We start from the raw sequence: 12,275 nt of genomic DNA, 5'->3' as shown, positions 1-12,275 counted from the left end.
AAACCTGACAGGAGTAAATTATCAACTCAAATAATTGTGATGAAGACAAATTATGTAAGTGTCAAATTGTTTGTACAGACAGTGAATGCTGTAAGAGCTCAGAGGAGGAAGAAGGAGTATGAGGTATGAGGTGGGGCTGGGGAGTTGTTGGTGACCAGGCAAGTCTTCTTAGGTTGTCAGTTGCATTAGGGTAAGGGCTGGGTCTGCAAAGACCACGTAACATTTTGTTTATCGTGAATAAGGTGGACTGAGGTGAGGAGGAAAGTCTTTCCTGGTAGGGAGACTGGAGATTTTAACACATCTCCTTTTAGGAATCAATAGAATATGAAGACCTGTCAACCTGATTAAGAAATTTGACCTAATAGACATAACACTGCACCCAACAGTTGTAGAATATGTTGTCTTCAAGCACTCGTGGAACATTTACAAAAATTGACCATGTACTTAGCCATAAGGCAAATCTCAACTTTTTTTTTTTTTTTTTGAGATGGAGTTTCGCTCTTGTTGCTCAGGCTGGAGTGCAATGGCATGATCTCGGCTCACCACAACCTCCGTCTCCCGGGTTCAAGCGATTCTCCTGCCTCAGCCTCCCGAGTAGCTGGGATTACAGGCATGAGCCACCACGCCCGGCTAACTTTGTATTTTCTGTAGAGATGAGGTGTCTCCATGTTGGTCAGGCTGGTTTCAAACTCCTGACCTCAGGTGATCTGCCTGTCTCAGCCTCCCAAAGTGCTGGGATTACAGGCGTGAGCCACCCTGCCTGGCCAAATCTCAACAAGTTTTAAAGGACTGTAATATTAGTGTATTCTTGGACCTAGTGCAATTAAAGTAGAAAAATAACAAAAAGTTAACTAGAAAAGTCTCATACATTTCGGATTTAAGAAACTTTTAGGCCGGGCACAATGGCTCACTCCTATGATCCTAGCACTTTGGGAGGCCAAGGCAGGAGGATCACTTGAGATCAAGAATTCGAGACCAGCCTGGCCAACATGGTGAAATTCCTTCTCTACCAAAAATACAAAAATTAGCCAGGTGTGGTGGCACATGCCTTTAATCCCAGCTACTCGGGAGGCTGAGGCAGGAGAATCACTTGAACCTGGGAGGCAGAGGTTGCAGTGAGCCTGGGCAATAGAGCGAGACTCAGTCTCAAAAAAAAAAAGTAAACTTTTAAATGACCCAAATGTAGGGATTTTCATGAGTGAGGCACATACACACAGGAAAGAACGAGGCAGATGAGAAGTTTCCTTAGTGTTCCTTTTCAGTATTTCTCTGTTGTGCATCTAGGACCGCAAGAACTCATTTTCATCTACACTTGAGTATCTTTGGCAAAGCCCCAGGTGAGCTTATCAGGGCTGAACTGCAAACACATCACAAGGAAGCTCGTAAGAAATACAGAACCTCAGGCCCCACCCAGACCTACTAAACAGATCTACATGATAACATTATGCCCAGGTAATTCATATGCACAATGGGGTCTGAGAGCTGTGATGAAGAGGGAGTGGAGTAGCGGTGGTGTGAGCAGGTGGATTCCTTCCATTATCTCTTTAGCTCTTTTACAATTTGGCTCCCACACTACCACTTGACTAAAATCACTCTTCCAGGCCACTAGCTACCACTTTATTGCCAAATCCAAAGCCTTTATCTTATTTGACCTGATGTTGGCCATCTACGCTGTTGGCCACTCCTCTCTTGAGGGCCAAGAATTCCTGTGCTTTTCTCCTTCCCACCATCACTGTTTGCGTTCCAGGGACCTTTTGGTTGGCACTTGCCTCTCTGTCTTCCACCCTCTGCCTGCTAGGATCCTCTACCCCCTGAGGCTTTGGTGACCAGCTCTCTGATGGTGACCCCAAGACCACACCTCTCTTTTTAGTTCTAGATTGTTATATGCAATTTACTTCTGGACACATCTACTTGAATTATTCCACAGGAAACTCAAAACACACGGCTTATGGATGAGTGAGAGAAAGCAAGGTTTTCTTTTTTTCTTTCTTTTTTTACTTCCTGTGGCACAGCCCTCAAGAGATCCTGAGAACATTTGTGCCAAAAGCAGGTTTTGATACAGCATTTAGAGTATGACTCATTCATGTAAAATGAGTATATCTGTAGGAGCATATATGTATAGAGAAATATGTAGAATAGTATTAATCAAAAACTTTAATAGCTGATTGGGCATAGTAGCTCACACCTATAATCCCAGCACTTTGGAGGTGGGAGGATTGCTTGAGACCAGGACTTAGAAATCAGCCTGGGCAACATAAGGAGATCTTCATCTCCACACACACACAAACACACACACGCACACACGCACACACACACACACAAAGAGAAAGCATTTTAATAGTGTTCGTTTCCGAGAGGTGGGATTTTCAATGACTTTTTTTTTTCTTTTTTTTTTTTTTTTGACACGGAGTCTTGCTCTGTCGCCCAGTCTGGAGTGCAGTGGCGTGATCTCAGCTCACTGCAAGCTCTGCCTCCTGGGTTCATGCCATTCTCCTGCCTCAGCCTCCCAAGTAGCTGGGACTACAGGCACCTGCCACCACGCCTGACTAATTTTTTCTATTTTTAGTAGAGATGGGGTTTCACTGTGTTAGCTAGGATGGTCTCGATCTCCTGACCTGGTGATCCGCCCGCCTCAGCCTCCCAAAGTGCTGGGATTACAGGCATGAGCCACTGCGCCCAGCCTCAATGACTTTTTTTTAACTGAGTAGCATCATTCTCACCAAAATAGTAGAGCTATTAAAAGACAACTGCTATCTCAGTAAGCCCACTGTCTTTCCTGAGCAGCAAACTTCTCAAGCCATAACCCGTAAGAAGACGGTCCTAATCATTTCCTATGTCAGTTGTGCTTGCTTTCTCTTTATTTGGGGGAAGGGGTGTGACTATCAAGGTTCTCCACAGGAACCAGCTGACATACTCAAATTAGGATCGTTTGAGTTTTAAATAAAGAGGTTGTTTGCAAATATGTGGGCAGGCTCTAAAGAAACTTCAAGGGATTGCACACTACCATTGGGAATCTGTTCTCACCCCGAGGCCTACAGGGGAGAGGGGGCAGAGTGGTGACCAGAACTGGGGGGTTGGGGGACTGTGTGTGTGGAGAGAGCCCAAGAAGAAGAACTTAGATCCATGGCCCAGAGTGGTTGGATCTAGAAGGCCAAATGGAAGATCTCTAAGCACAGTGAGGGACCCTTTCCTCCTCTTCTCACATTTTTAGAGAAGGCTGAGAACTTCCAATCTACTCTACAGGAAAGGGAAAATATGGGAGGAATACTTCTGGCCTCTCTGCCCTCTCCTTCATTTCCTGTTGGTGGGTGAGTGACTGAATCATCAACTTGGTGAGTTGCAAGGAGAAACTGGTCCCATGTGGCTCAGCCCTCTCTCCCTGAGCTGTGGGGAGCTGTCCTTGGGGAGGAGGCTCCCCTCTTCTGTGGGGGGCTGTCCTTGGGGAGGGGACTTATGTTTGCCCAGTTTTGCTATGACTGTGTGGGTACAGTTAATTCAAGAAATATTAAGGAGGCTGGGCACAGAGGTATACACCTGTAGTCCCAGCTACTTAGCTGAGGCAGGAGGATAATCTGAGTGTAGGAGTTCAAGGCCAGCCTGGGCAACATAGTGAGACCCTGCCTCAAAACAAAAACAAAGACAAAACTAAAACAAAAAGGTTAGAAAAAAAAGAGGCCGGATGCAGTGGCTCACACCTATAATCCCAGCACTTTGGGAGGCCGAGCCGGGCAGATCACCTAAGGTTGGGAGTTCGAGACCAGCCCAGCCAATATGGCAAAACCCTGTCTCTACTAAAAGTACAAAAATCAGCCGGGTGTGGTGGTGGGTGCCTGAAATCCCAGCTACATGGGAGGCTAAGGCAGGAGAATTGCTTGAACCCAGGAGGCAGAGGTTGTTCAGTGAGCCAAGATCGCACCACTGCACTCCAGCCTGGGTGACAAGACCAAGACTGTCTCAAAAAAAAAAAAAAAAAAAGAAAAGAAAAAAAAAGAAAAAGAAGGCTGGGCACAGTGGCTCACACCTGTAATCCCAGCACTTTGGGAGGCTGAGTCAGGTGGATCACCTGAGGTCAGGAGTTGGAGACCAGACTGATCAACATGGAGAAACCCTGTCTCTACTAAAAATACAAAAATTAGCCAGGCGTAGTGGCACATGTCTGTAGTCCCAGCTACTTGGGAGGCTGAGGCAGAAGAATGACGTGAACCTGGGAGGCAGAATTTGCAGTGAGCCGACATTGTGCTACTGCACTCCAGCCTGGGCAACAGAGCGAGACTCCATCTCAAAAAAAAATAAAAATAAAATAAAATAAAATAATAAAAATAAATAATAATAAAAAAGGAATGTCATGGAAGCCACACAGGCTGAACCTTGTTCTCCAATTAAGCCTTATCAATAATGAAGCTATTACTTTTGTCTCCATCTGTCTGACTGTGTCTCTGTCTGAACTGGTTCCAAATTTGGGGTAGGAGACCTGGATGCTATTTATTGGCTCTCTTCAACCTCAACATCCCTCCCTCACCTACCAATCCCTCATCTAGTCACTCAGCAAGCCTGCTATGTCCCAGGCCTTTCAAACCCCTTGTTTCCACTGCAGATCCTGTCTCATTTAGGCCTCCGCCATCTCTCGTGGGCCACAGCTCCCTGGTGAGTCTCCATGCCACCTGCCATTCTCCACCAGTAGCCAGAGTGATCTGTGCAGAATGAAATATCTTCACTGAGTCGATAAAATGTTTCACTCCCTCCCAGTGACCTGGGGATAAGCCTAGCCTCCTTAGTCTGGCACTTAAGGACCTCCATGATTTGACTCCTGTGCCAGCCTCATCTTTCAGCTCCTGCTGTCTCATCCTCCACACTCCAGCCATGTAGAATCTCTTGCCTTTCCCCCAAAGGACCATGTTTTCTTTTGCTTGCAGGAATTTCCACGTTCTGCTCTCTCTGCCTTGAGTGTTATCTCCCCCAAACTCCTCCTACTTATCTCCATTTTATTCTCATCCTTGGGGCTTATCCATCACCTCTTCCTGGAAGTCCTCCTGGATTCTCCAAGGCTGGATTAGGTGCCCATCTATTGTTCCCATTGTACCTGGTGCGTTCCTTCTCATAGGACTATTTTTGTTTTGTGACTTCCTGTTTGCATGTCCCTGTCCTGCACTAGATTGACTGTAAGCTCCTCAAAGTTAGTCCCTCTGCATCCTGGGGTGTCTTTATTCAGGTATACAAGGCTTTGCACTCAGTGGTTTTATTCTCATCTCACTGCCGCATTTGCTGACTCTTCTACCTGATTCCTTGCTGGAGATATTTGGGGTTCAGGTCTTTCTTCTAGATGTTCATGTCCACTGTCATGTATATGTTGATGGTCTTCTAGCTCAGACCTTCCTTGAAGCCCTCCATTCATCCATAGCACTTGATATCTCCTGTTAGGAGATATCATCTCAGACTACCTCTGAGGTAGTAGTAGTAACTGTCTCCTGTTAGGAGATAGCACCTCAGATTTACCTCTTCAAAACAAATTTTTTTTTTTTTTTAAGAGTTGGGGTCTTGCCCATGTGGCCCAGCTGGTCTCTACTCAGGCAATCCTCCCACCTTGGCCTCCCAAAGTGCTGGAATTACAGGCGTGGGCCACCATGTCTGACTCTGAAACAACTCTTGCGTCCTCCCACCCCTCCCTAACCTGGTTTTCCACCTCTTTCCCAAGATGGTGCCACCATCCTCTCAGTTACCAAAACCAGAAACCTGGGAGTGAAATTCTGCTTTTGTCTCTCTGCAGGGTCCCTGAATTCTCACCATGAGCAGGTCCTGTTGGCTTTCCTTCCAGAACAGAGCTCGCTCTCTTTATTCATTTTCTTCCTTTTCTACCATCTCATATTAGTCAAGGAGCCTAGCATGTAGTAGGCATTTAATAAAAAGTTTTTGAATTAATAAAAAGTTGGTTTCCTACTTCTGTACTTTCTCCCATTTTAATCTGTTCTCCACTCAGACAGCCAGCATGATTGTTTACAAAGGTAAATCAGATCACGTTGCTCTGTGCTTAACCTTCAATGACCTTGACATCACCTTTTTACCAGCCTGTGAGGTCCTGTGTGATCTGGCCTCTGCCTACCTCTCTGACTTCAGCTGTCACCGCCCCCACCTCGTCACTACCCCTAAGTCTGCCCTGGCCTCCCTTCTTCCAGTCAGGGTCTTTGTGCTTTTAGCTTCCCCTGGCTGGATGCTTGTCACCCTGGCTTTGGAGTGGTCTGCTCACTTTTAGCTGCTCCAAGAGGCCTTCTTACCTTGTCAGGTAGGCTGCATTTATTGCCACAGTTTTATTTTTTCGTTTGTTTGTTTGTTTGTTTGTTTGTTTCGAGATGGAGTCTTGCTCTGTCGCCAGGCCAGGCTGGTGTGCAGTGGTGCAATCTCGGCTCACTGCAACCTCCAACTCCCGGGTTCAAACAATTCCCCGCCTCAGCCTCCTGAGTAACTGAGACTATAGGCATGTGCCACCACACCCGGCTAATTTTTTGTATTTTTAGTCGAGACGGGGTTTCACCATGTTGGCCAGGATGGTCTTGATCTCCTGACTTTGTGATCCGCTGGCCTCGGCCTCCCAAAGTGCTGGGATTACAGGCGTGAGCCACTGCGCCCGGCCGACATCGATTATTATTTGGTGTTTGTTTATTTATTGGCTACTGCCTTATTAGACCACGAAGAGCTTTATGAGGCCAGAGACCTTGTCCATTTTATTCCTAGTCATCCCTGGCACCTAGCATGGTACTTGGCACATGGTAGGCACGTAATATTCTATAGTCTAAATGTTTGTGTTTCTCCAAAGTTCGTATGTTGAAATCCTATCCCCCCAAGCAATGGTGCAGTGGTATTACAAGGTGGGGCCTTTTGGGAGATAATTAGGTCAGGAGGGCAGAGTCCTCATAGATGAGATAAGTGCCCTTATAAAAGAGGCACAAGGAGCCAGGTGCGGTGGCTCATGTCTGTAATCCCAGAACTTTGGGAAGCCAACGTGGGAAGATTGCTTGAGCCCAGGAGTTTGAGACCAGCCTGGGTGACAGAGCAAGACCCTGTCTGTATAAAAAAAGTAGAATAAAAAAGAATAATAAAAGAGTCACAAGGAAGCTCATCTGCCCTTTCCACTATGTGAGGATGCAGTGAGAAGGTGGTGTCCATGAGGAATGCGTTGTCACCAGATACTGAATCTGTTGGTGCCTTGATCTTAGACTTCTCAGCCTCCAGAGCTGTGAGAAATAAACGTTTGTTGTTTATATGCCACCTGGTTTATGGTATTTTGTCATATAGCAGCCTGAATGTTCTAAGACAATACTTGGGGACTGAACCTCACAAATGTTTATTTTAATTTCATCATATTTTACAGACTGCATGAATGTTAATTCACACCTAGAAGTACCTGGAAACAAATTATGAAGACTGTTTCACCTTTGCCAGGGAGCTAAGAAGAGCTTCCCTACCTGGAGGTAAGAACAACCCATCCTGGGGTTGATGGATAACAAAGAAGCTGTTGGTTAGGGTCCTGTTCCGCACAGTGTGCTTGGCAGGGCAGTCCCTGCTAATAATGCCTAGCTTTGAATTATTCTCCAGATGTGTTTAGACAATCCTGAGGACTTAGGGGTCATGGTGGAGAGAAGGAGATTAATGTCAAGGGCTGATCTAGACAAGGGCTTAGTCTATACCTTACTTGAAGTCCTTGAATTAATTTGACTCCTTTGTCAGAAAACCAAAGGCATTTGTTCATAGCTTTTGTAAGAAAAAGCCAGCAGAGGATGTTTTGTTAACACCAGGGTTAGTTGCCTAATATGCATTGTAAGTTTGTTGATGGAAGTTGATTGATCACTTTGGCTACTGTTAACAATATACAATAGATTTTATATGATACAGGAGAAATTTTAATATAATGGAATAATATTGCACCCATTATAATATGTCCCATCCTATAGTCAAAGCCCAACTTACGAAGAACAAACAAACAAAAAATCACAGATTTTTAATGGAGATGTTTGAGGTTGAATGGAACAATAACTTTTTTTTTTTTTTTTTGAGACGGAGTTTCACTCTTTTTTCCCAGGCTGGAGTAAAATGGCACGATCTTGGCTCACTGCAACCTCTGCCTCCTGGGTTCAAGCGATTCTCCTGCCTCAGCCTCCCAAGTAGCTGGGACTACAGGCGCGTGCCACCGCCCCCAGCTAATTTTTGTATTTTTAGAAGAGACAGGGTTTCACCATGTTGGCCAGGCTGGTCTTGAAACTCCTTACCTCAGGTGATCCGCCCGCCTTGGCCTCCCAGAGTGCTAGGATTAAAGGCGTGAGCCACCGTGCCCAGCCCGGAACAATAACTTCTGTTTAAAATATAATTATATCAGAGTCTCCATTCTGATGCTCTCCAAATGGCAAAATGTAGTTCAACAGACAGTTTAAAAGTGTTAATAGAAAAAATTATTCAATAACACTTGTTAAAGCATGGTAAGGAAGACTTTTTTCAGGACCATCAAGTATAGGGACCACTGCAACTGGGTCTTGCAGAGGGGTAGAGAGATTGGGCTCAATGGGAGTTTGTAGCCAAGGAGCACTATCGGGATCAGTGGGTAGAAAATTACCAAGAAGAAACATCAGGGGTAAGGGAGATTCTGGCCAAACATACCTAATAGGATTCTTGTTGAAGACAGGCCAAGGTGATTAAACATTGCCTGGGGGATAATGGAGGATGGGGAACCTGATCAGATATTGAAGATGGTGTCGAGGATAGGACCTTCTTGATAAATGGACTTAGGGTTCTTTGCTAAAACCAGATTTTACAAGGAAGTGCACAGATGGGCCTAGCAGAAAATTCAGAAGCCTGAAAAAGGTATGGCCAAGCAAAGAATCTTTGTCAGAAGTCACTGCTGAGACGTGTGACAGATTGCCCAGCTTTGACCCTGCTTCTTGCTTATCAAAGCAAGAATATTTTGCCTCCAAACTCCAAGTTCCTTTTATTTCAGAGGAACATGCCTGGGGCAGTTGGTTCCTCCAAACAGGTATTCCTTGTCTCCTCCCTGTGACAAAACTTGGGACTTTGAAAGGAGGTGGCTCTCTGGAGCTTTGCAGAATTCAGACACCCATTGCCAAACCTTTTTTTTTTTTTTTTTTTTGAGACAGGATCTCACTCTCCCACCTCCTGGGCTCAAGCAATGCTTTCACCTCAGCCTGTTGAGTGGCTGGGACCACAGGCATGTGCCACCACACCCAGCTAATTTTTAAATTTTGTATAGAGATGGGGTTTCACTATGTTGCCCACACTGGTCTCTTGAACTGGGTTCAAGGGATCCACCCACTTCAGCCTCCCAGAGTGCTGGGATTACAGGTGTGAGCCACACCACACCTGGCCCAAACTTTTAGTTAACAAATTAATTTATCAATTATTGGTGTTATTTAGACTGATGACTTAAAACATTGGAAATTCATGGGAAAGAGAGGGTGGGAGAGAGAAGTGACTGCAGGGGCTAAAGTCTTGGAGGCTTCACCAAATCAGAATGTAAATAGCTCCAGCAAGGGGCCAGAGTCCCAAAGCCACTTGCGTTCCACTCCCCTCCACCAGCCTTACCTTCCCCCAGCACAAAGCACATAATCTGCCCTAGGTGATAGAGATACGGGGATAAAAGGAGATCAGATATGTGGCAGGATTTTGTTTTAGTTTTCTTCTAATTGGGGCATAATTTACATAAAGTAAAATTTAGGGTGCAGCTCTGCCAGTTTTGACAAACAAATACAGTTATGCAAACTAGCACAATGAGGATACAGAACAGTTCCATCAACCCCTAAAATCCAGGTATGTTGGAATCCAGACAATAGACCCTTATAACATGTCCCCTATGCCAGCCTACTGGCCTTCAGCTACTGATAGTTACTAACACTCTTCAGATTGCACCTTCTGCTTTTCCTTGTACACAAGAACTGGGCCAAGAACATTGGGCAGAACTAAGGCTTTCTGCTAGGCAGCCCTGAGCCCTCCTGCTGCTGCTCTCTCATGGGGCTTCTTTTCTAGGCGCAGTCCTGGGCTGTCGACCTTACTGGCTTCCTCGGAACCATGCCATAAATTACATATCATTATCTTCAGAGATATTCTGGGAAGAAAGCCTCTTGTCAATCTAACTATGTGTGAGAAAGGGGTGTGGAATGACCATCCTTTCCTAGTTTGAGAAGGACTGAAAGTCTTGTGCCAAGATACAGACTCCCTCTCCACTTTTTGCATTGATGTGGGTCCATTCTCACCTTCACATGGAGGCACAATTTTAGGGAGATAATATTGAGTACTTCAGAAAACCTTGGAACCCTAACATCCACAGAGACATTGCTTGTCACTGACAGGGACCCTGGAGATCACATAGTCTCATCCCTTGTATCCACAAAAATAGATCACTGCTGTGCTGCAGTCCTGACTCCACCACTTATGGGCTGTGTGACCTTGGACAAGATGATTAACTCTCTGTGCCTATGTTTCTCTGTGTATAAGTGATACTTACTGTGGAGGCTAAAGTAACTCCATCATGGATGCTAATCTGCCATATTGACTTCTGATTAACCCTAGTTCTGGGAATGCCTCTAAGATTTCTCCTTTCATGTACTAACTATAAATCCTGTCCTTGGATGGGCATGGTGGCTCATGCCTGTAATCTCAGCACTTTGGGAGGCTTAGATGGGCAGATCATCTGAGTTTGGGAGTTCGAGACCAGGCTGGCCAACTTGGTGAAATCCCATCTCTACTGAAAATACAAAAATTAGCTGGGCGTGGTGGCACGCGCCTGTAATCCCGCCACTCGGGAGGCTGAGGCAGGGAGAATTGCTCAAACCCAGGAGGTGGAGGTTGCAGTGAGCCAAGATTGTGCCATTGCGCTCTAGCCTGGATGATAGAGTGAGACTCCATCTTCAAAAAACAAAACAAAACAAAAAAACAAAAATCCTGTCCTTAGGCATAAACACAAACATCCTGCCCTGGCCAGGCACAGTGGCTCACACCTGTAATCCCAGCACTTTGGGAGGCAGGGGGCAGATCACAAGGTCAGGAGTTTGAGACCAGCCTGGCCAATATGATGAAACCCCATCTCTACTAAAAATACAAAAATTCGCTGGGCATGGTGGCGGGCACCTGTAGTCCCAGCTACTCGGGAAACTGAGGCAGAAGAATCGCTTGAAACCGGAAGGCGGAGGTTGCAGTGAGCCGAGATCGTGCCATTGCACTCTAGCCTGGGCGACAGAGAGAGACTCTGTCTCACAAACAAAAAACAAACAAACAAACAAACAAAAATCCTGCCCTGTATTAGTCCATTCTCGCATTGCTATAAAGAACTACCTGAGACAGGGTAATTTACAAAGAAAAGAGGTTTGATTGACTCATGGTTCTGCAGGCTGTATGGGAAGCATGGCTGGGAAGGCCTCAGGAAACTTACTATCACCGTGGAAGGCAAAGGGGAAGCAAGTATGTCTTACATGGCGGGAGAAGGAGGAACAGAGAGAAGGGGGAGGTGCTACACATTTTTAAACAACCAGATCTCGTGAGAACTCACTATCACCGGAACAGCAAGGGAAAAGTCTGTCTTCATGATCCAATCACCTCCCACCAGGCCCCTCTTCCAGCATTGGGGATTACAATTTGACATCAGAGTTAGGCCACGACAAAAATCCAAACCATATCATGCCCTTTAGCTAATTCTCTATGGTATATAAGCCCTGGATCTGGGGTATAACCTTGAGGGGATCCACCATCCAAAGACCTGGCTTCTGTTAATAAGTTTCTACTAAATGTTTCTTTCTGAGAAACTGGATTTGTCAGGCTCTTTCTATGGCCTTTCAGCTTCCTCAGTCTTTGGGGGTAGGTTTGCAGAGACCTGCTGACTGCGGAACATTTACACATGGGGTGTTTTAAGGATTGGATGAATGATGATGAGAGCACAGTGCCAGGCAAATAGTAAGTGCTCAATAAACAATAGCTTAACATTAATACAACGCAGAGATTTCTTTTATCTATTTTTGTTTTTGTTTTTGAGACACAGTCTTGCTCTGCTGCCTAGGCTTGAATGCAGCAGCGCGATCTCAGCTCCCTGCAACCTCTGCCTACCAGGCTCAAGAGAGCCTCCCATCTCAGCCTCCCATGTAGCTGGGACTAGAGGCACGTACCAGCACACCAAGCTAATTTTTGTATTTCTTGAGATGGGGTTTTGCCATGTTGCCCAGGCTGGTCTCAAACTCCTGAATTCAAGCCATCCACCTGCCTCAGCCTCCCAAAGTGTTGGCATTACA

The sequence above is a fragment of the Hylobates moloch genome, unplaced genomic scaffold (assembly GCF_009828535.3).
Source record: "Hylobates moloch isolate HMO894 unplaced genomic scaffold, HMol_V3 SCAFFOLD_16, whole genome shotgun sequence".
NCBI classification, from domain to species: Eukaryota; Metazoa; Chordata; class Mammalia; order Primates; family Hylobatidae; genus Hylobates; species Hylobates moloch.
Note: the sequence above shows the minus strand (reverse complement) of the source record.